The following is a 21,696-nucleotide window of genomic DNA, read 5'->3' as shown; positions in this document are numbered from 1 at the left end:
CCATAATATATACACCTAATATATACTTGCAAAATTTAATAAAATTTTTAAAAATTTTAAAATAAAATGAAATAAGCAATGAGCAAGTTTCATCAAGTCACAGAATCACAAGATTTTTGCTTCTAGAGAGGAACTAAGCGCTATTTAGTTCAATTTATTCCTTTCACAAGTGAAAAAACCTATACTTAAATCAGAGTTTGTAAAACTATAGCCCATGGGCTGAATCTAGCCGCCTATGTTTTTACAAATAACACTTTTTTAAACACAGCCTTGTCTACTTATTTGCACATTTTCTAGGACTTTTGTTCTACAGTGGTAATGTTAAGTAGTTTCAATAAAGACCATATAATCCACAAAGCCTAAAATATTTGTTTACTCTCTGGCCTCTTCAGGAATGTTTGCCAACTGATTCAGATAGCATGTATAATTTGCCCACAATCACACTTCAATTAGTGGCAAAATTTGTCTAAAATCTATCTTTACTTAGTGATATGCTCTTTCTATTCTATCACATTGCCTCACTGTATCCAATATTTTAGTACTAAAATTAAAGACCAAATTCAAAAGTGGTAAGAAGGAAGACAATAATTACAATTAAAATGGAACTTACCCAGTGCCACTATATGTTAAGAGCTACTAGTTCAACTTACCTACTCAGTCTTCTCCATGCCCTCCAGAGAAAATGTCACAGGTCACATACATTTTTATGAATATTTACCCAATGTCACAAATTTATCAAGCTGTAATTATTTTAGTGGCAATAAATTAAAATAAAATAGCAATAATTAGTAGTCTATACTCGTGTAGGCTACATCTATACTAGAAAATAATAAAATAACTCTGTAGCTGGAACTCTCATTAAAATATTTTTGTCTTTTAATATAAACACCAAAACTCATTATTCAATAATATCCAAGTAGCTGAGCACCCTCAAAGAGACAATATACTGAGAAAAATTATTAAAATTCAAAAACTGTAAATTAGACATTCCCAATATATAGTCCCTGGACCAGCAATATCAGCATCATCAAAGGAGCTTGTTTAAAATGCAAATTCTGGGGACCTACCTCAGACCTACTAAATCAAAAATTCTGGGAATGGGATGTAGTATTCTCTGTTTTAACAAGGTTTCCAGGTGATTTTTAGTCATGCCTAAAGTCTGGAAAACACTGCTCTATATCAACATAGGTAATAAAGAAACACCCTAAAGTATAAAAAGAAAATAAATTAAAACAGGCAAATAAGCATCATTATAGATAACAACTTGCACAGCATTTATTTCTAGTCCCTAAGCCATGTTAACACCCTACCTTACAAACAAGTCACTTCTAGTCAACAGCTAATAAGAGTTCTAGAAACTTTGCCAAGTATAATCAGTAAGTTAAGACCAAATATTCATAAAGAACAGAATGATATAAGCGAATTAAAATAGTCTGCCTCCAATTTGACGGCTGAAGCTTTTAAGCTATAACCATCCCTCTTCCCTTATTGCCTTAAACTTGGGCGAATTGATAAGAAAGCCCAGTGCTCCTTCTGTTGGCACTGGTAAGAAATTTAAACCACATAAATCCTGCTAAGACAAACCTTGCCCCAGTCCACCTACCTTTACCATCATAAAAACCCCAAGCCAGTCTCCTTTATCTGCTCTTTCAAGCCATTCTGTGTCCATTAAGAGCCACTCTATTCTCTGAAAAACGTTCATTTTCTGAGTACTAAACCTTTTCATATCTTCTTGGTGCATGTATGGCATGACCAGTATTGAAATCTGACCCAAACTTTGGATGCGGAGAGTCTATCCTGTTTCTACATGGTAATCACAACACAAATTCAAAATTTTTTTTCTCATCTACTAAAAACATATTCCAAAAGAAAACCTGAGAAGTCCTGTTATAAAATGTAAGCTTCCTCTGTTGTAGCTTTCACGCAAGATGTTATATAGATAACATATGCCTTTATTTTAGGAACATGATCAGAAGCTATACTTTTTCAGCAATAAAATTCTACCACCCCAAGATCATTGTATTAAATATTTGTGCCACAGGGATTGAGATATTGCTACATATACGCTATAAAAGAAGAAGTAATTGTTCTGATAATCATAACACTAAGAAACAACTGGGAGAAAAGTAGCTTCAGGAACAATATTCAGTAGCTAACTGTTCAACTCGCTAGTTCACATTGCTTGTAGACACTGAGTCTAGTTATGGGGTAAATCAAAGTGAATAAAACTCAGCTGGAATTTTGACACCAGCAGTGTTTTTCTTTAGTGTTGCTTCCTGGAAAAAAAGTTAAAAATAATGCAAAATCTACAAAATGTCAAGGGAAAGGCAAGATAGCAAAATGGAAACTACAGACAACACAAATTATTGTAGAGCAACTCATGCTTTGGATATTTTGGATGTAATTTTAAACTGTTAATTTTAAATGACCATAAAATCCAAAACTTCAGAAGAGAAATCGTGTAAAAACTGATACTGTGATGAGAATTAGACAATAACTTCAGGCTTTAAATATAATAAAAATTATTTTCCTTACTTCTTTCATTGTTTTTAAAAATACATCTGCTTTGTAATTAATGACTGTATGTTAGATTCAAGGTGAAGTACTTTCATTCCTTCTGATGAGGTAGCTGTTCAAGTTTTGGCCATAAACACCAAATTCTGATTACTAAGCCCCATGGTGATTGAGTGCTATAAAACATAGCAGAACACAAAGCCCAGACTCTTCAGACAGATGATATATACTTCTATGAACACCCAGCAGCCATGACAGTTGGCCAGCAACTTCGTATTTGAACAGCTTAACCATTTATCATGGAAGAATTTAATCTAAACATTAAATTATTCTTTTACTCTTTGATTAAATGAAATCACCAAAATAAATACAGTTTGATTAAAGATAATTCAACCAAGTGCCTATTAAGATGAATTCACTATCAATGAGCTAGATGTGATAAAATTTAGTTATAAAATTATAATAGCTGAGGCTTATATATTTAAAATCGGCAGAATCACTGAGAATCATTGGTTAATTCAGGCTTGTTTCTAACTTATCCAGAAACCTGGGGAAAGGATCAGACAATGAGATCTGTACTATGTATGTCACTCATGAAGTTTCTAACAGGCAAGCTTTGTGACATTGTGAACACATATACAACTTAACAGTATTTAAACTGTTATTTGTTCTAAAATATTCCATCAAAAATCAGGTTGTGAAGAATTATTAAACAGAAAATTGAGAAAGCGAAGTTAAAGAGGTCTGAGGTAGGCCGGGCACAGTGGCTCAAGCCTGTAATCCCAGCACTTTGGGAGGCTGAGGCTCGCAGATCACGAGGTCAGGAGATCCAGACCATCCTGGCAAACGCTGTGAAACCCGTCTCTACTAAAAATACAAAAAATTAGCCAGGCGTGGTGGCAGGCGCCTGTAGTCCCAGCTACTCGGGAGGCTGAAGCAGGAGAATGGTGTGAACCCGGGAGGTGGACCTTGCAGTAAGCTGAGATGGTGCCACTGCACTCCAGCCTGGGCAACAGAGCTAGACTCCGTCTCAAAAATAAATAATAATAAAAAATAAAATAAAATAAAGCGATCTGAGTAAAGACGGCACTGTCAAAAACACAGAGGACTTCTTTTTCTTAACAAGAAAAAGAAAACAAGAGAAGCTGCTTCAAAGGACTCAGGATATTGTTTACAAGTATGCTAGAGTTTTGCTTTAGAAGGAAGCTCTTAGCAGAATTAAATGAGACCCTTAACAACTGCTTGATGTCTAGTTACACAAGAAAGTACATAGCAGGCCTAATTTAACCAAAATGAAAGAGAAGTAATTTACCTCTCATTTACTTGATAAGCTAACAAAGATATTATTTGAGCATTGCTGTTGTTGTAGTTCAGACAATTATGGCTAGAGGAGACCAAATAATTACCCTATTTCTTAATTCTTTTAAATATAACAATCTATATACAAATGTGTATGTATAGGAATAACTTACTTTGATGTTTTATTCTGCTTTCTATATTGCTTCTGAAGCAATTATTTCTTTGTTTTACCAATTTGTTTACTGGTATCTGACTTTTATGCTGGAGACTTCCCTCAAAATCTCAAGTTCTCTTTGCCTTTTAATTTATTCTTAAGAAATTAAGGTACTGAGGAAATTACTGGAAGCTTTCCTTGCAGATAATTTCACTGAGAATCACTGGGCAAATAAACTACTATTTCATTGGAGAATCTCTAGATATCATTGTTCTTTTATGGTAAGTTAACTCAAAGAGGAATCTTTTACTTCTCTTCCAGATGCTGAGTGGCAGAATGCCAGTAATCTGGGAGCTAAATTGGGTAAGGTCACTGTGTTAGGCCATTTGCATTGCTATAAAGAAGTACCTGAGACTTGGTAATTTATAAATAAAAGGAGTGTATTTGGCTTAGGGTTCTGCAAGCTGTACAGGAAGCATAGAGGCAGCATCTGCCTCTTTTGAGGGCTTCAAGAAGCTTCTATGCATGGCGGAAAGGGAGCCAGTGTGTGCAGATAATATGGTGAAAGAGAAACAAGAGAGGGCAGAGGGTAGTGCCAGACTCTTTTTAACAATCAGATCTTACAGAAACTAATAGAGTGAAAAGGCTCATTACCACCAAAATGGCATCAAGCCGTGAATGAGGGATCTAGCCCCAAGACCCAAATACCTTTCATCAGGCCCCACCTTCAGTTTTGCAGCCCTGCTTTCAAACAGGAGATTTAGAGAGGACAAATGTTCAAATTAGGTTAGCCACAGTTTAATTGGGCTCTTTAGACAATCCCCTTCTTAACTGTGCGCTTGTTCCCTCTATTGTCTGGCATTCGTGAATGTGGAGCATCCTTTCTTGGATAGCTCCAGGAGGTAAAATCCCCAGGGTCCCCTCCACCTCAGGAAAGAGAGGGCTTTGTGAGGGTATCTGGGGCGTCTTACTGCTTCTTATAAAATTTAATCCAGTACTCTAGTGTTAAGTTGCTCTCATCAAGGTACTTAGTTCCTCCAATTCTCTCTATAGCATTAGTTAGCTTGTTTCTTTTTCCCAAAGACTTGCACTCTGCCAATTCTGATTTTATTTATCCATCTATTCTGCATTTTTCAAAAGTTCTCAATTGCTCTCTCTTCCTCCATTTATTTTGTTTTTGTGAGTTTAGACTTTTTTAATTTATCTAGTTTCAGTGTAGTGGGTTTTGAGAAACAATATAGGTAAAGACACATATTCAACCTTCCAAGTTAAGTAGAAATTACCACATTCCCTTCTATTCCTTAGCTTTTGTCTCCCACCCATTGGTGTCATTCTTCAGTCACTTTGCCAAACTTACTAAACCCAAACCACTTTCCATCTCTTAATTTTTACTTATTTTATTTCTTTCACCTTCATCTGAAGGTCTTTTTCCCTTTGGAAGAGTATTTCTTCACATGCATTATTATTCTGTTCACACTTCAAAGCAAAATCATATCTCACACTTGGTGAAAGTCACTCATCTGCCCATCTTGAATTATTTTCTCTTTCTCCTGTATTTGTATCATCTCCAATTTTGCTTGTTATAAAATCAATATCATTCTGCCTCAACTTAAGCTCCCTTTTCCCACAGATTTTATTCTACTTAAAAGTTAAGACTTATTCATCTCAGTCACCTCCACATAGTCTGAATAGCATAACATCTATAGTACAGTTATTTAAATGCATATTTGTTGAATTAAAACAAATTGAACTCTAACACTTTATGAGAAGATGTTATATTTCTTCTGCTCCTTCATTTTTATTTCTTTTTACTTCTAGGAGCTAAAAGTTTAAACACTGTTATCCAGTATTAGAACTGAGAATCACATATCCATTACACTCTCTCTCTCTTTCTCTGTCTCTGTGTGCATTTAAATATTTTTTCAATGGTTTTTGGGGTACAAGTGGTTTTTGTTGTATGGATGAATTATATAGTGGTGAATTATTAGATTTTAGTGCACCAATTACCCAGGTAGTATACATCGTACCTAACGTGTAGTTTTTTTATTCATAGCCCTTCTCCTACCCTCCCCCTTCTGAGTCTCTAAGGTCCATCATATCACCTGTATGCCTTTGCATACTCATAGCTTAGCTCCCACTTGTAAGTGAGAATACGTGGTTTTAGGTTTTCCATTCCTGTGTTACTTCACTTAGAACAATGGCCTCCAGCTCCATCCAAATTGCTGCAAAAGACATTATTTTATTCCTTTTAATGGCTGAGTAGTATTCCACAGTGTGTGTGTGTGTGTGTGTGTGTGTGTGTGTGTGTATGTGTGTCTGTGTGTGTATATATATATATATATATCACATTATTATTATTCACTCATTAGTCAATGGGCACTTAAGCTGGTTCGACATCTTCTCACTGTGACTTGTACTACTATAAACATATGTGTGTGAATGTCTTTTTCACTTAATGACATATTTTTCTTTGGGTAGATACCCAGTAGTGGGACTGATGGATCAAATGATAGATCTTCTTTTAGCTTTTTAAGGAATAGCCATACTGTTTACCATAGAGGCTGTACTAATTTACATTAATTTACATTCCCACAAGCAGTGTATAACCATTACCTTTTCCCCACATCCATGCCAACATCTATCATCTTTTGACTTAATAATGACCATTCTTGTAGGAATAAGATATTATTTCATTGTGGTTTTAATTTGCACTTCCCTGTTGATTACTGATATTGAGCATTTTTTCATGTTTGCCATTTGTTTATCAACTTTTAAGAACTGTCTATTCATGTCCTTTCTCCACTTTTTAAAGGGATTTTTTTCTTGCTGATTTGTTTGAATCCCTTGTATATTCTGGACACTAGTCCTTTGTCAGATGCATAGTTTGCAAATATTTTCTCCCACTCTGTGGATGGTCTGTTTACTCTGCTGATTATTTCTTTTGCTGTGCAGAGCATTTTAGCTTAATTAGGTCCCATTTATTTATTTCTGTTTTTGTTGCATTTGCTTTGGGGGTCTTAGTATACTGTGAGAGGTAGGGATTCTGTTTCATCCTTCTACATGTGGCTTGCCAGTTTTCCCAGCACCATTAAATACGGTGTCCATTTCCAATATGCGTTTTGTATGCTTTGTTGAAGATCAGTTGGTTATACATATGTGGCTTTATTTCTGGGTTCTTTATTCTGTTGCACTGGTCTATGTGACTACTTTTATACCAGTGCCATGCTCTTTTGGTAACTATAGTCTTGTAGTATAATTTGAAGTCAGGTAATGTGATACCTCCAGATTTGTTCTTTTTGCTTAGAATTCCTTGGGCTATTCATGCTCTTTTTTGGTTCCATATGAATTTTAAGATTTTTTTTTTTTCTAATTCTGTTAAAAAACAATGTTGGTATTTTGATGGGAATTGCACTGAATATATAGATTGTTTTTGGCAGTATGGTCATTTTCACAATATTGGTTCTTCCAATCCATGAGCATGGAATGTATTTCCATTTATTTGTTTCATCTATGATTTCTTTCAGGAGTGTTGTGTAGTTCTCCTTGTAGAGATCTTTCACCTCCTTGGTTAAATATATTCCTAAGTAATTAAGCTTTTACTAATAAATAAAAGTAACCTAACTTGTGCATTGCACTCTTTGGAGTTGAGAAAACCACATAATTAGAGTAGTTTTAAAACTGGCTTTAACTGACAGCGTAATTCGGGAAATAAGACTTAAACACATGAAACAATTTACAATTCAAGGCAGTATAAAATAAAGAGTGAGGTCCAGGCGTGGTGTCAGGCCTGTAATCCCAGCACTTTGGGAAGCCGAGGCGGGTGGATCACGAGGTCAGGAGATCGAGACCATCCTGGCTAACACGGTGAAACCCTGTCTCTACTAAAAATACAAAAAATTAGCTGGGCATGGTGGCTGGAGCCTGTAGTCCCAGCTACTCGGGAGGCTGAGGCAGGAGAGTGGCGTGAATCCGGGAGGCGGAGCTTGCAGTGAGCAGAGATTGCCCCACTGCACTCCAGCCTGGGCGACAGAGCGAGACTCTGTCTCAAAAATAAATAAATAAAATAAAATAAAATAAAATAGTTAGATTGTGGGTTCTGTGACGGCCCAGATAAACAGTGAAAATTATATGGGTATAATCCTTTTTGCAGAATGGGTAAGAATCTAAAGGAAATAGAAGAAAAAATGGAAAATGTAAGTGAAAACAAAATATTTGAAAACCTAGAAAAACTCTGGGACTTTATAGGGAGATTTGTCTGACTTAAGCAACAGTAGGCCAATTCTGGAGAGTTGTGGAGAAATATGAATCTGCTAAGAATATAAATATGAATAGCTTGAAAACAGAGGCATCATAAAAAAGGAGACAGGGAGCTTCTAATCAGGCAAGTATGACATTGAAATTAGAAAATTTACATCAAAGCTCCTAAATAATGGCTATGATGGGGGGATGGTAACTGGAAACCAGAATCAGCCCAGAAATTCCAGATTATAGATTCTTAATCCCAAAAAGACAATATTGATGGGACAATCAAGAGCAGGAATGAGAGGGAAAGTCTTCTAGATAGTGTTCAGTTTATCTCTGGTTTTCAATTGCTTTTTTCAACTCGTTTTGTTGTTGTTGCTGCTGTCTTTGTTAAGGGGCCATATGCTCAAGTTGCTTCCTGAAGTTGTGATGAGGTTCTTTCTACAGGATGTGCTCAACAAGGTAAGTTTAAGGAAGGTTAAAGGAACATAACTCTCAAGTGATAAAGTACTAGGTACTAATTCTAAATGAAAAAAGGAGATGGCATCTCAGGTGAGAACACACTTCCAGTGTTAGATGAAGTACTAGTTAAGAGACAAGATGGGATAATCTCTTGTGCTTAAATTCTATTTTTTAAAAAATTTACTTTCTTTTTGCCCTTTTTTAACCTAATATTTTTAATTTCCAAATTAAATGGTATATATTTAATGTAAAATTTTATCAAATTTAGGCTATTAGGAATCCAGAGATACATGTCTTAATCAATCTTCATATCTTATTAAGAAGAGTAATTCTTTTTCCTTAACATACATTGCCTTATAAATGGGTGATTATCTAGCCCATGGGAAGAAGCCAGGTAGGTGCTGACTATAGCATATGTCTCTCATATGCTTGCTGCTTCTTGAAATTCTAGAAACTCAGATGTTTTCCCAGTTTTAAGGTATTACCTTTTGTTTCAGTGAAGATGGTCTGGGAGATGAAGTACATTTCAATCTGACTTTTACTGGAAATGTCTAAGGGTAAGTCTTTTTGGAGTGCAAGTTTTGATGGGAGAATGATGATGAAAGAAAACAAAAGTGGCTGGGGGCTTGGGAGTTGGAAAATGCATCTACAGGAGGGAAAAACCCTACATTAACTAGAATGACAGCAATATTTCTGCCAAAGATCAACTTTCTTCAATTTGCAATTCCATATAGGTTCAGTCAGAGGTAAATTACAAACCCAGCTATTAGCCTAGGATGATTGGTAGCATTTTTATAAGGACATATCTTGAAACAGAAAATTCACAACTATTATTTTTATCATTTTTTTTCTTTCTTATCACTCTTGACTTCAATTTGATAATAGTCATGTAAGCATTCCAGGAGCTACTGGGCTAAAGTACCTCCTGATAACATCCCCACTGTCTCGGGGATTAGTGGTCATGGGTGACCCGTTAAGAATGAGACATTGTGTCAATTCCAAAGTTCAAGCAGAGCTTCACCTCTAAATCTATTTTAGATAATTCTTTTGATAGTTAGAATATAATATATCTTGAGATCACTGCTTTTAGTTAATGATTACCCCTCTGCCTTTATCTTAATTCCCTTTATCTTCATCAGTGAAAGAGTCACACTGTGGCAATGAGGGTTGTTGCGCTGGAGTTCAGAATCAAGTGAAACTTATTTCATCTTTAGTTTGAAATTACATTTCTTTAAATACTGCTCCAGGGGAAAATCAATGGGTATAAACAGAAAATGCTCAAGTATGAGAAAAATAGACTTCAAGGTGAAATCTTTAAAATATATGGCTCAGGAAGAAAAAGCAGCCAAAAGGCATGTATTTCCACTTCTGGGGACTGAAAAAGACGAGCCATAAAGTGTAATCGTTTTATATTAACAACTTCCATCTTCTCACATTCATAATTGTTTCTAGCTAATGCAAAAGTGAAGATCTTAATATTATCCGACATTTGTTTGGGTGAATGGGAAAATGTGATGTAACAAAAGAGTAACACAGGATACAATAAAGTACTACTTTAGAAACAGCAGCAAGAGTTATATATTCCAACGGTGCTGGGTCCCATGATCCTTAATTTGCATATAAATAATTAATATGCATACCCCAATAATGCCAGCTTCTGTGCACTACATTTAGTATGAATTATGCAGAAATGCTTCAAAAATGCCTTTAATAGTAAAGGGAATTGCTACCCTCCAAGATACGTAGGAAATAAAATCATTTGTTTGAAAAATAAAATGAAAACAGAAGATCTGATTAAAAAACATTCAGGAAAGGCAAGTTTCTTGATCAACTATCTTTTTTTTTTTTTTTTTTTTTTTTTTTTTTTTTTTTTTTTTTTTTTTGAGACAGAGTCTCTGTCACCCAGGCTGGAGTGCAGTGGTGCAATCTTGGATCACTGCAAGCTCCACCTCCCAGGTTCACACCATTCTCCTGCCTCAGCCTCCCAAGTAGCTGGGACTACAGGCACCCGCCACCATGCTTGGCTAATTTTTTGTATTTTTAGTAAAGACGGGGTTTCACCATGTTAGCCAGGATGGTCTCGATCTCCTGACCTCATGATCCGCCCGCCTCAGCCACCCAAAGTGCTGGGATTATAGGCATGAGCCACTGCACCCAGCCCAACTATCTTGTGTTTTATGTATGTTTTATCTTTTAAGATTTGTACTAGCCTTCAGGAATATGAGAGTGCATATGAGTCCTTAGAAAAAGAACATAGTGAAATCACACAAATAAAACTGCTGAACAATTAGGAAGTAGTAAAGGGCAAGCCCTAAGAGTTAGACAGCTCCCTAGAGGGGACACTTGAAGAAAGAGTTGAGTACACCAAGGGAGAGATATATGTATTTTTTTAATGTTGTATGTCAGAGCACAGAAAGAGAGATTCAATATGTATTTGGAAGATTTGTTGGTTAAGAGAATCTATGCAGGCCATGCTTATGATCACAAAAATGTCAACATATGACAATACTAGTGTTATTCCCACGGCTAAGCCAACATGTCAAAAAGTTTTCACCTAATGTTAGGCAATAATTGCTCCTGATAATCAACTTGGCCCAGAACTGAGAAAGAGGCCTTCAAGTGCTAACTGAGGTTCAACGAAATCATTTCACTGGTGGAGTTTCATGGGACCAATGTCAATGGCCCCCATGAACTGCTCATTGCTCTGAAGTTTTGAAGACATAAGATTCCTTGAATTACCTCAGTTTTGTTCTCTCATACTTTTGCATTCCAGTAGGTGGGTTTGATGAAACCCAGCCCTGCTGGTCTTTAAGAATATTCAGGAAGATAGTCAATCAACAACATACATTCTTGCTGGAACATAAAACTAGTTAAATTAAGCTGCAGATAATTTAGAAGAGTCTAGGCAATATAGCTTAGTTAATTGAGGGGGCTCTAGAGACAGATTGCCTGGATTTAAATTCTGAAACCACAATTTACTAAATGATGACTTTGAGCAACTTGCTTAAACTTCATTTACTTTAGTTTCCTCATCTATAAAATAGTTATGATAATACTACCTAGAGCCTTCATAAAGTCATTGTAAGGATTGAAGGTGTAAATACATGTAAGCCACTTAGAATAGAACCAGCAAATAATAATAGCGCTATAAATCTTAGCTAAAATTATTGTATCATAAAGATTCAGAGTTTGAGCTCTGGAGTCATACTGCTACTTTGATTTCATTTCTTACTGAGAAATGAAAGTTCTAACTCAGCTCCTATCGCAGTAGCACCTACTGCAAAGGTCATTATGTATAACGATTAGCAAAATGCTCAGTTCTCAACGTGTCAGCAGTTTAAAAAGCCATCCCTGTTATTCTTGATATTTTATAAGATTTTCAAACACTATTATAAAATCAGATGCTTTAGTTTATGGACATAATAGTGACAAAACGTTATTCAGAGAAATAGTGAATATCTTATAAATTTTTACCTAATTCTTGAAATGGCCTCTTAGCCTGCAGACTTTGAAGTTTTTCAGAAGCCAGGGAGAGGGGACAGAGGAGAAGCTACTTTATTACATTGAGTGATAAATTATACTCGTTTTTAGCATGCAGAACTAAATTTTCATAGTATAAAAAAATGTCTGGCCAGAAGCTTTGTCTGCATGACCATAAAATTGGGAAAATATATATTTATTAGTAAAGTATATATAAATATGAAGAGACAGTTATTGTCCTTAGAGTAACTGTGTGTGTGTTTCAATGAAAGCAAATATTTACAACATTTGCTGTAAATAATGTACCTTGACAGACATACAAAATAATGTGACACTTCCTCCTTTCTACTGTATTAAGGATCAAGCTTAGTTGATCCATACCAATTATGCCTGGATATAGCTTGCCAAAAAAGATCGATTTTAACATATGGAGAGAAAAATCAAATTATAAATGTGTTCTTCCAAGTTTTATCTAGTGAATCAAGTGAATCTACTAATAAATGAGGTACCAGTAAGTGATTCGTACAACCAAGATCGATTCCACTATGTCCTGAGCATGTAAAAAGTTTCATTAAAATTAGGAAGAGCTGTTTTTTTATAAAAAAAATTGTTTATTTTTATGAATTTAGGGGTACCGGTGCACTGATGTTACTTAGACACATTGCATAGTGGTTGTAATCTGGGCTTTTAGTGTACCTATCACATAAATTGTGTACATTGTACCTAAAAGATAGTATTTCATCCCTCTCCTCACTCCCTTCTTCTTATGAGTTGGAATCTCCAGTGTCTTTTATTTCACTCCGTGTCTATGTGTACCCATCGTTTAGCTCCCATTTATAAAATGAGAACATGTAGTTTTAAACTTTCTGTTCCTGAGTCATTTCACTAAGAATAATAGCCTCTAGTTCCATCCATGTTGCTGCAAAAGACATGAATTCAGGCTTTTTCATGTCTGAGTAGTATGCCATGATGTATATATACCAAATATTATTTAACTTTTTGGTTCAGGGGTACATACATGTGCAGGTTTGTTATATAGATATATTGTGTGTCATGGGGCTTTGGCATACAGATTATTTCATCACCTGGGTAATAACCACAGTACCTGATAGGTAGGTGTATGATCCTTTCCCTCCTCCAAACCTTCACACTCTATCCACAAATAGGCCTCAGTGTCTGTTGCTCCCTTTTTTGTGTCCATGTGTTCTCAATGTTTAGCTTCCACTTATAAGTGAGAACATACAGTATTTGGTTTTCTGTTCCTGTGTTACTTAGGATAGTGGCCTCCAGCTTCATCCATGTTGCTGCAAACAACATGATCTTATTATTTTTTATGGCTGCATAGTATTTCATGGTTTACAGGTACCACGTTTTGTTTATTCAGCTTATCATTCATGGGCATTTAGGTTGATTTCATGTCCTTGCTACTGTGAATAGTGCTGCAATGAACATACATGTGTATGTGTCTTTATGATAGAATGATTTATATTCCTTTGGGTATATCCCCAATAATGAGATTCCTGGGTTGAATGGTAGTTCTGCTTTTAGTTCTTTGAGAAATTGCTGCACTGCTTTCTACAATGGTTGAACTGATTTATAATCCCAACAACAGTATATAAATCTTCCCTTTTCTCCACAACCTTACCAACATCTGTTTTTTTTTTTTTTAGTTTTTAATAATAGCCATTCTGACTGGTGCAAGATGGTATCTCATTGTGGTTTTAATTTACATTTCTCTAATAATCAGTGATATTGAGCTTTTTTTATACGCCACATATTTGTCTTCTTTTGAAAAGTGTCTGTTCATGTCCTTTGCTCACTTTTTAATTAGGTTTTTTTTTCTTGTAAATCTGTTTAAGTTCCTTACAGATGCTAGATATTAGACCTTTCACAGTTGTATAGTGCAAACATTTTCTGATTTTGTAGGATGCCTGTTTACTTTGTTACTAGTCTGCTGTGCAGAAACTCTTTAGTCTAATTAGATCCCATTCATCAATTTTTGCTTCCATTGCAATTGCTTTTGGCATCTTCATCATAAAATCTTCACCTGTTCCTATGTCAAGAATGGTATCACCTAGGTTGTCTTCCAGGGTTTTATAGTTTTTAGTTTTTGTTTAAGTTTTTAATTCATCTTGAGTTGGTTTGTGTGGTGTAAGGAAGGGGTCCAGCTTCATTATTCTACATTTGGCCAGCCAATCATCTCAGCACCATTTATTGACTAAGGAGTCCTTTTTCTACTGCTTGTTTTCATCAACTTTGTCAAAAATTAGATGGCTGTAGGTGTGCAGCTTTATTTCTGGGATCTCTACTTTGTTCCATTGGTCTATGTGACTGTTTTTGTACCAATACCATGCTGTTTTGGTTACTGTAGACTTGTAGTATAGTTTGAAGTACGGTAATGTGATGCCTCCAGCTTTGTTCTTTTTGCTTGAGATTGCCTTGGCTATTTTTTTGGTTCCTTATGAATTTTAAAATACTTTTTTCTAATGTGGTAAAGAATGTCATTAGTAGCTTGATAGGAATAGCATTAAATCTGCAAATGGCTTTGGATAGTATGATCATTCTAATAATATTGATTATTCCTATCCATGAACATGGAGTGTTTTTTCATTTTTCTGTATTCTCTCTGATTTCTTTGAGCAGTGTTTTGTAATTCTCATAGTAGAGATAGTTCACCTCCTTGGTTATCTGTATTCCTAGTTATTTCACTTATTCTATGGCTATTGTGACTGGGATTATATTCTTGAGTTAGCATTCAACTTGGACATTATTGGTGTATAGAAATGCTACTGGTTTTGTACATTGATTTTGTAATCTGAAACTGTGCCCGACATGTTTCGACATGTTTATCATACCTAGGAACCTTTGGGGAGAGACTAGGGTTTTCCAGGTAAGAATCATATTGTCTTGAGGAGAAATAGCTTGACTTCCTCTCTTTCTATTTGAATGCCTTTTCTCTCTTTCTCTTGTCTGATTTCTCTGGTGAGGACTTCCAAAACTATGTTGAATGAAGTGTTGAAAAAGGGCATCCTTGTCTTGTTCTTATTCTCAAGAGGAGTGCTTCCAGCTTTCACCCTTTCAGTATGATGTTGGCTGTGGGTCTGTCATAGATGTCTCTCATTATTTTGAGTTATGTTACCTCAACGCCTAGTTTGTCGAGGGTTTTTAACATAACAGAATGTTGAATTTGGTCAGAAGGTTTTTCTGCATCTACTAAGATGAACATGTGGTTTTTGGTTCTAGTTCAGTTTATGTGGTGATTCACACTTATTGATTAGCATATGTTGAACCAATCTTGCATCTCAGGATTAAAGTCAACTTGATTGTGGTGTTTTAGCTTTTTTAAATGCTGCTGGATTTGGTTTGCTAGTATTTTGTTGAGGATTTTCCTATCAATGGTCAGCATGGATATTGGCTTTAAGTTTTCCTTTTTTATTGTGTCTCTTTCAGCTTTTGGTATCACGATAATGCTGGCCTCATAGAATGAGTTAGGGAGGAGTCCCTCCTCCTCAATGTTGTCAAATACTTTCAGTAGGAATGGCAGCAGATATTCTTTATAACTCTGGTAGGATTTGGTCATGAATCCATCTGCTCCTTGGATTTTTCTGCTTGGTAGGCATTTTATTACTGATTTAACCTTGGAACTCATTATTTGTCTGTTCAGGGATTCAATTTCTTCCTGGTTCAATCTTGAAGGTTGTTATGTTTCCAGGAATTTATTTACTTCTTGTAGTTTTTCTAGTTTGAGTGCATAGTGGTGTTTGTGGTAGCCTCTGAGTTTTTGCATGTCCCTTAGTCATTTCTGATTGTGTTCATTTGGATCTTCTCTCTTTTTTGCTTTATTAGTCTACCTAGCAGTCTACCAATCTTACTTATTCTTTCAAATAACCAACTCCTCTATACTTTGGTCTTTTGTATGGTTTTTCGCATTTCAATTTTCTTCAGTTCAGCTCTGATTTTGGTTATTTCTTCCTCTATCTTTGGGGTTCGTTTTCTCTTTGTTTTCTAGTTCTTCTAAGTGTGATTTTACACGATTAATTTGAGATATTTTTTCATTTTTAATGTGGTATTTAATGCTAGAAACTTTCTTAACACTGCTTTAACTGTGTCCCAGAGATTCTTCTATGTTGTATCTTCATCTTCATTCATTTAAAAAAAATTTTAATTTCTGCCTTAATTTCACTGTTTACTCAATAAACAGTGATTTTTATTCCAAAAAAATTCAGGAGCATGTTGTTTAATTTCCATGTGATCGTATAGTTTTGAGTGTTTTCTTAGAATAGATTTCTATTTTTATTGTGCTGTGATCTGACAGTGTGTTTGGTATAATCGTGTTTTTTTCCAATTTGCTGAGGATGGTTTTAGGTCTGATTGTCTGGTCAATTTTAGAGTATATATTATGTGCAGATGAGACAAATGTATACTCTGCTGTTTTGTGGTAGAGAGTTCAGTAGATATCTGTCAGGCCCTTTTAGTCAAGCGTCAAGTTCAAGTCCTGTTTATCTGTCAGTTTTCTGCCTCAATAATATGTATAGTACTGTCAGTGGAGTGTTGAAATCTCCCACTATTATTGTATGGTTATCTAAGTCTCTTCGGAGATCTCTAAAAACTTGCTCTACAAATCTGGATGCTGCTGTGTTGGGTGCATACATATTTAAGATAGTTAGGTCTTCTTGTTAAATGGATCCCTTTACCATTATGTAATGCCCTTTTTGTCTTTTTAAAATCTTTGGGCTAAAGTGTATTTTTTTCTGAAAATAGAATAGCAACGCTGGCATTTTTCTTTTCTTTTCATCATCTATATTCAGCGAGAAGGTCACACTGCACAATGAGAAACACGCGGAGGAGACAGCGGCCTTCGAGGAGGCCATGAAAGGTCTAAGCCTGATGCGGCCCCACGGCTCCACCTCCAGAAATACCAGTACCTGCAACTGGGCCCAAGCGGGGCCAGTACTATGCCGGGTCCCTGCTCAACGTGAACCAGATCGGGAGTGGCACCGTGGACCTGCCCTTCCAGACCCCCTTCCAATCCTTGGGCCTGGACACCAGCCTGACTACCAGGCACCATGGGCTGGTGAACAGGGTGTACCGGGAACGCGGCCGACTAGGCTGCCAGCACTGCCTGCACCTGTCAAAGGACAAACACGGACAGCAGGCCAACAGCTGCCCATATGGCACCGTGTACCTCTTGCCACCCACGGACACCAGCTGGAGAAGGACCAATTCTGACTCGCCCTGCACCAGAGCACAATGACACCCATGCAGCCAGAATCCTTTACTAGTGGGTTCCAGGACGTGCACCAGAAAAAAGTCTTACTGTTAACAGTCCCAGGAATGGAAGAGACCATATCAGAGGCAGACAAAAACCTTTCCAATCAAGCGTGGGGAAACCAAGAAGACTGGATCCAGGACCAAGGCCTGCGCGGAATCAACGAATCAACATCTTCCCGTCCGCCGACCAGGAAAACACTACAGCCCTGATCTCCGCCACTCACAATACTGGGGGCTCCCTGCAGCGCCTGAGCAGCATCCACTTCCCTTCCCCGCTCGACTCCGAGGAGCCCACCTTCCCCGCACTCAGTAGCTCCAGCAGCACCGACAACGTCTCGGCCAACCTGATGCACCTGGGCATCAGCGGCGCCGGCCGGGGGATGAGCACACTCGGCTCCCCTCCGCTGCACCGTCCAGCCGGCGTCAGCCCCCTGTACCTGAGCACAGAGACGGGGCATCAGCAGTCATCGCCCACTCTGTCCCCGCTGTCATACGTCACTCAGGCCGTGGCCTTGAATGCCCTGTCTCTGGAGCAGCAGCTACCCTACGCCTTCTTCACCCAGACGGACTCCCAGCAGCCGCTGCCGCAGCCCCAGCCTCCGCCGCCCCCTTAGCCTGGGTCTCAGCCGCCGCCAACCCCACCGCCCCTACAGGCGCCCATCCGCCTGCCCCCCGGCAGCCCCTGTTGCCCAGCACCAACCTGAATCGTGGGCCACAGCCGCCCCCGCTCGCGGTCACGGTACCGTCCTCTCTCTTCCAATCCCCACGGAGAATCCCGGCCAACAGTCGATGGGGATCGACATCGCCTCGGCGCCGCCTCTGCAGCAGTAGCGGCACTAGCCCCGGCTCCTCGGCCAACCAGTCTCCCACCTCGCCAGTCTCCAATGAAGGCTTCTCCCCAGGGAGCTCCCCGCAACACACTTCCACTCTGGGCAGCGTGTTTGGGGACGCGTACTATGAGCAGCAGATGGCGTTCAGGCAGGCCAATGCTCCGTCCCACCAGCTGGAGCAGTTCAACATGATGGAGAACGCCATCAGCTCCCTATACAACAGGGGCTCCACGCTCAACTACTCGCAGGCGGTCATGATAGGCCTCACCCACAGCCACGGGAGCCTGCTGAACTCGCAGCAGCTGGGCTACACCAGCCACAGTGGCATCCCCAACATCATCCTCATAGTGACAGGACAGTCTCCCCCGGCCCCCCAGCCTCTTTAAAGAACTGACCAGCTCTCTGGCTTCGACTCCGACAGCCAGTTTCCCCTGGATGAACTCAAGATCGACCCCCTGACCCTGGACGGACTGACCCTGGACGGACGGCACATGCTCAATGACCCCGATGTGGTTCTGGCGGACCCAGCCACCAAGAACACCTTCCGAATGGACCGCCTGTGAGCGGGCATGCCGGCACCCTGCCGCTCAGCCATCCCGACGGCGCCTCCCCAGCCCGGGGACAGCCACGCTCCGTCCCTCGCCAATAGCCGGGCTTGTGATTCTGAGCTTGCGATGCCGCCAAGAGCCCCCAGCCCGCTCCCGGTTGTCCACCTCCCGCGAAGCCCAGTCGCTAGGCCGCGAGCCGGGCGTCCACCCACCCGCCGGCCCGGGCTGAGCTGGGATCGGAGGCTTTGAGGCCCCCGCCCCCGCAGACCCTCCCTGCACCGACTCCCTAGCTAGCAGCCCCGCCGGGCCCTAAGCCGTCCGCTTTAAGATGCGGGAAGTATCAGCTCCAAGCCTGGCGAGCAGGCTCAGGGAAGGGGCGCGCATGGTCCGCCACAAAGCATTTTCCGACTGTTTGTCCAGCTCTTACTGCCTTCCTCGGTTCCCGGTCCCCCAACCTATCTGCCACCCCCAGCCCGTGGTCAGGTAGAGATTGAGTCCCAAGCCGCCCCAGGGAGGAGGCGGCAGAGCGCGGAGCAGACGCAAAGTGAAATAAACACAATTTTGAAGGCAAAATTATACATATATATATGCTGAATATACACCCCCTATATCTTCTGGCTTGTAGGGCTTGTGCTGAAAGTTCCACTATTAGCTTGATGAGTTTCCCTTTGTAGGTGACCTGCCCCTTCTCTCTAACTGGCTTCAATTTTTTTTTCTTTCATGTCTATCTTGGAAATCTAATCATCGTGTGCCTTGGGAATGGTCATCTTGTATAGTATTTCGCAGGAGTTCTCTGCATTTTTTAATTTAAAGTTGGCCTTGCTAGTGAGGTTGAGGGAAATTTTCATAGATAATATCCTCAAATATATTTTCCAAGTTGCTTCTTTTTTCTCCCTCTCTTTCAAGGATGCTAATGTTGTAGAGTTGTAGATTTGGTCTCTTTACACAAGTCTATATTTCTCAAAATTTTTGTTCATTCTTTTTCTTCCTTTATTTTCATCTGCTGAGTTAGCCTAGAGAACTAGTCTTTGAGCTCTGAGATTCTTTCCTCAACTTGATATATTCTACTATGTTTTTGTTTTGCTTTGTTTCTGAGATGGAGTCTCACTCTGTTGCCAAGCTGGAGTGCAGTGGCGCAATCTCAGCTCACTGCAACCTGCGCCTCCTGGGTTCAAGCAATTCTCCTGCCTCAGCCTCCCGAGTAGCTGGGATTACAGGCACGCACCACCATGCCCAGCTAATTTTTGTACTTTTAGTAGAGACTAGGTTTCACTATGTTCGCCAGGATGGTCTCGATCCGTTGACCTCGTGATCCACCCGCCTCGGCCTCCCAAAGTGCTGGGATTACAGGCGTGACCCACTGCGCCTGGCCTATTCTACTGTTAATACTTGTGATTATATTATAAAATTATTATAGGGTATTTTTCAGCTCTATCAGATCAGTTTGCCTCTTGCTTACAATGGCAATTTTGTCTTTCAGGTCCTGTATTATTTTACTGTAATTCTAGATTCCTTGGATTAAATTTTGACTTTCTCCTGAATCTCAATGATCTTTGTCCTTATCAATATTCTGAATTCTATGTCTGTCATTTCAACCTGCTTAAGATCCTTACTGGATAACTAGCGTGGTCATTTGGAGGATAAAAGACACTCTGGCTTTTTGAGTTTCCAGAGTTCTTGCACTGGTTCTTTCTCATCTGTGTGAACTAATGTTCTTTTAACTGTATTGCAATTTGAGTACAATCAGTTGCTTCCTTTTCTGGGTGTTTTCACAGGGCTGAGGCTTTGTGCAGGGCCTATATTTGTAGCTGAATTCTTTCACAGAGGCATATATTTGCAAAGACTTTACGAAATTTTTTTCAATTATTCATGAATGGACACAAGTTGATTCTATAATTTTTCTATTGTACATAGTGCTGCTATGAACTAATGAGTGCAAGTGTCTTTTTTACATGATGATTTATTTCCCTTTGGGTAGATTCCAATAGTGGGGTTGCTGGATCAAAGATTAGTTCCATTTTTACTTCTTTGAGAAATCTCCATACTGTTTTCCAAACAGGTGGTACTCAGTTACATTCCCATCAACAGTGTATAAGCTTTCCCTTTTCTCCACATCCTTGCCAGCATCTGTTGTTTCTTCACTTTTTAGTAATAGTCATTCTGGTTAAGATGGTATCTCGCTGTGGTTCTAATATCCATTTCTCTTATGATTAGCAATGCTGAGCATTTTTCATATGTGTATTGGCTGCTTTTATGTCGTCTTTTGAACAATATCTGTTCATGTCCTTTGCCTACTTTTTGATGGTTTTTTTGTTGTTGTTGTTGAGTTCCTTGTAGATTCTGGGAATTAGTACTTTCTCAGATGCATAGTTTGCAAATATTTTTTGATGGGTTTTTTTTGTTGTTGTCGCATTCCTGGTAGATTCTGGGAATTAGTACTTTCTCAGATGCATAGTTTGCAAATATTTTCTCCCATTCTGTAGATAGTCTGTTTACTCAGTTGATTACTTCTTTTATAATTTTCTGCTGTGCAGAAGATTTTTAGTTTGAGTCCCATTTGCCTATTTTTGTTTTTGTTGCATTTTCTTTTGAAAATTCAGTCCTAAATTATTTGCCTAGAACAATGGGCAAAAGATCTTCTTGGGTTTTTATAACTTCAAGTCTAAAATTTAATCCATATGAGTTAATTTTTGAATATGGTGAGAGATACAGGTCTAGTTTTATTTACCTGCATATGGCTCAGCAGTTATCCCAGCACCACTTATTGAATTAGGTTTCCTTTCCCCAGTGTATATTTTTGCTGGCTTTGTCAAAGATCATTTGGTTTCAGATATGTGGCTTTATTTCTGAGTTCTCTACTCTGTTCCGTTTATCTGTGTGTCTATTTTTATACTAG

General features: G+C 38.6%; 1 pseudogene; it reads left to right on the top strand.

Annotated features, from left to right (window-relative positions):
• The window catches only part of LOC100973451 (CREB-regulated transcription coactivator 1-like), a 75,937-nt pseudogene extending 55,926 nt beyond the window's left edge, over positions 1-20,011 (top strand).
• Positions 20,012-21,696: the final 1,685 nt, after the last annotated feature.

This window comes from Pan paniscus, chromosome 12, assembly GCF_029289425.2.
Source record: "Pan paniscus chromosome 12, NHGRI_mPanPan1-v2.0_pri, whole genome shotgun sequence".
Lineage (NCBI taxonomy): Eukaryota > Metazoa > Chordata > Mammalia > Primates > Hominidae > Pan > Pan paniscus.
This window is presented reverse-complemented; position numbering and strand designations above follow the sequence as displayed.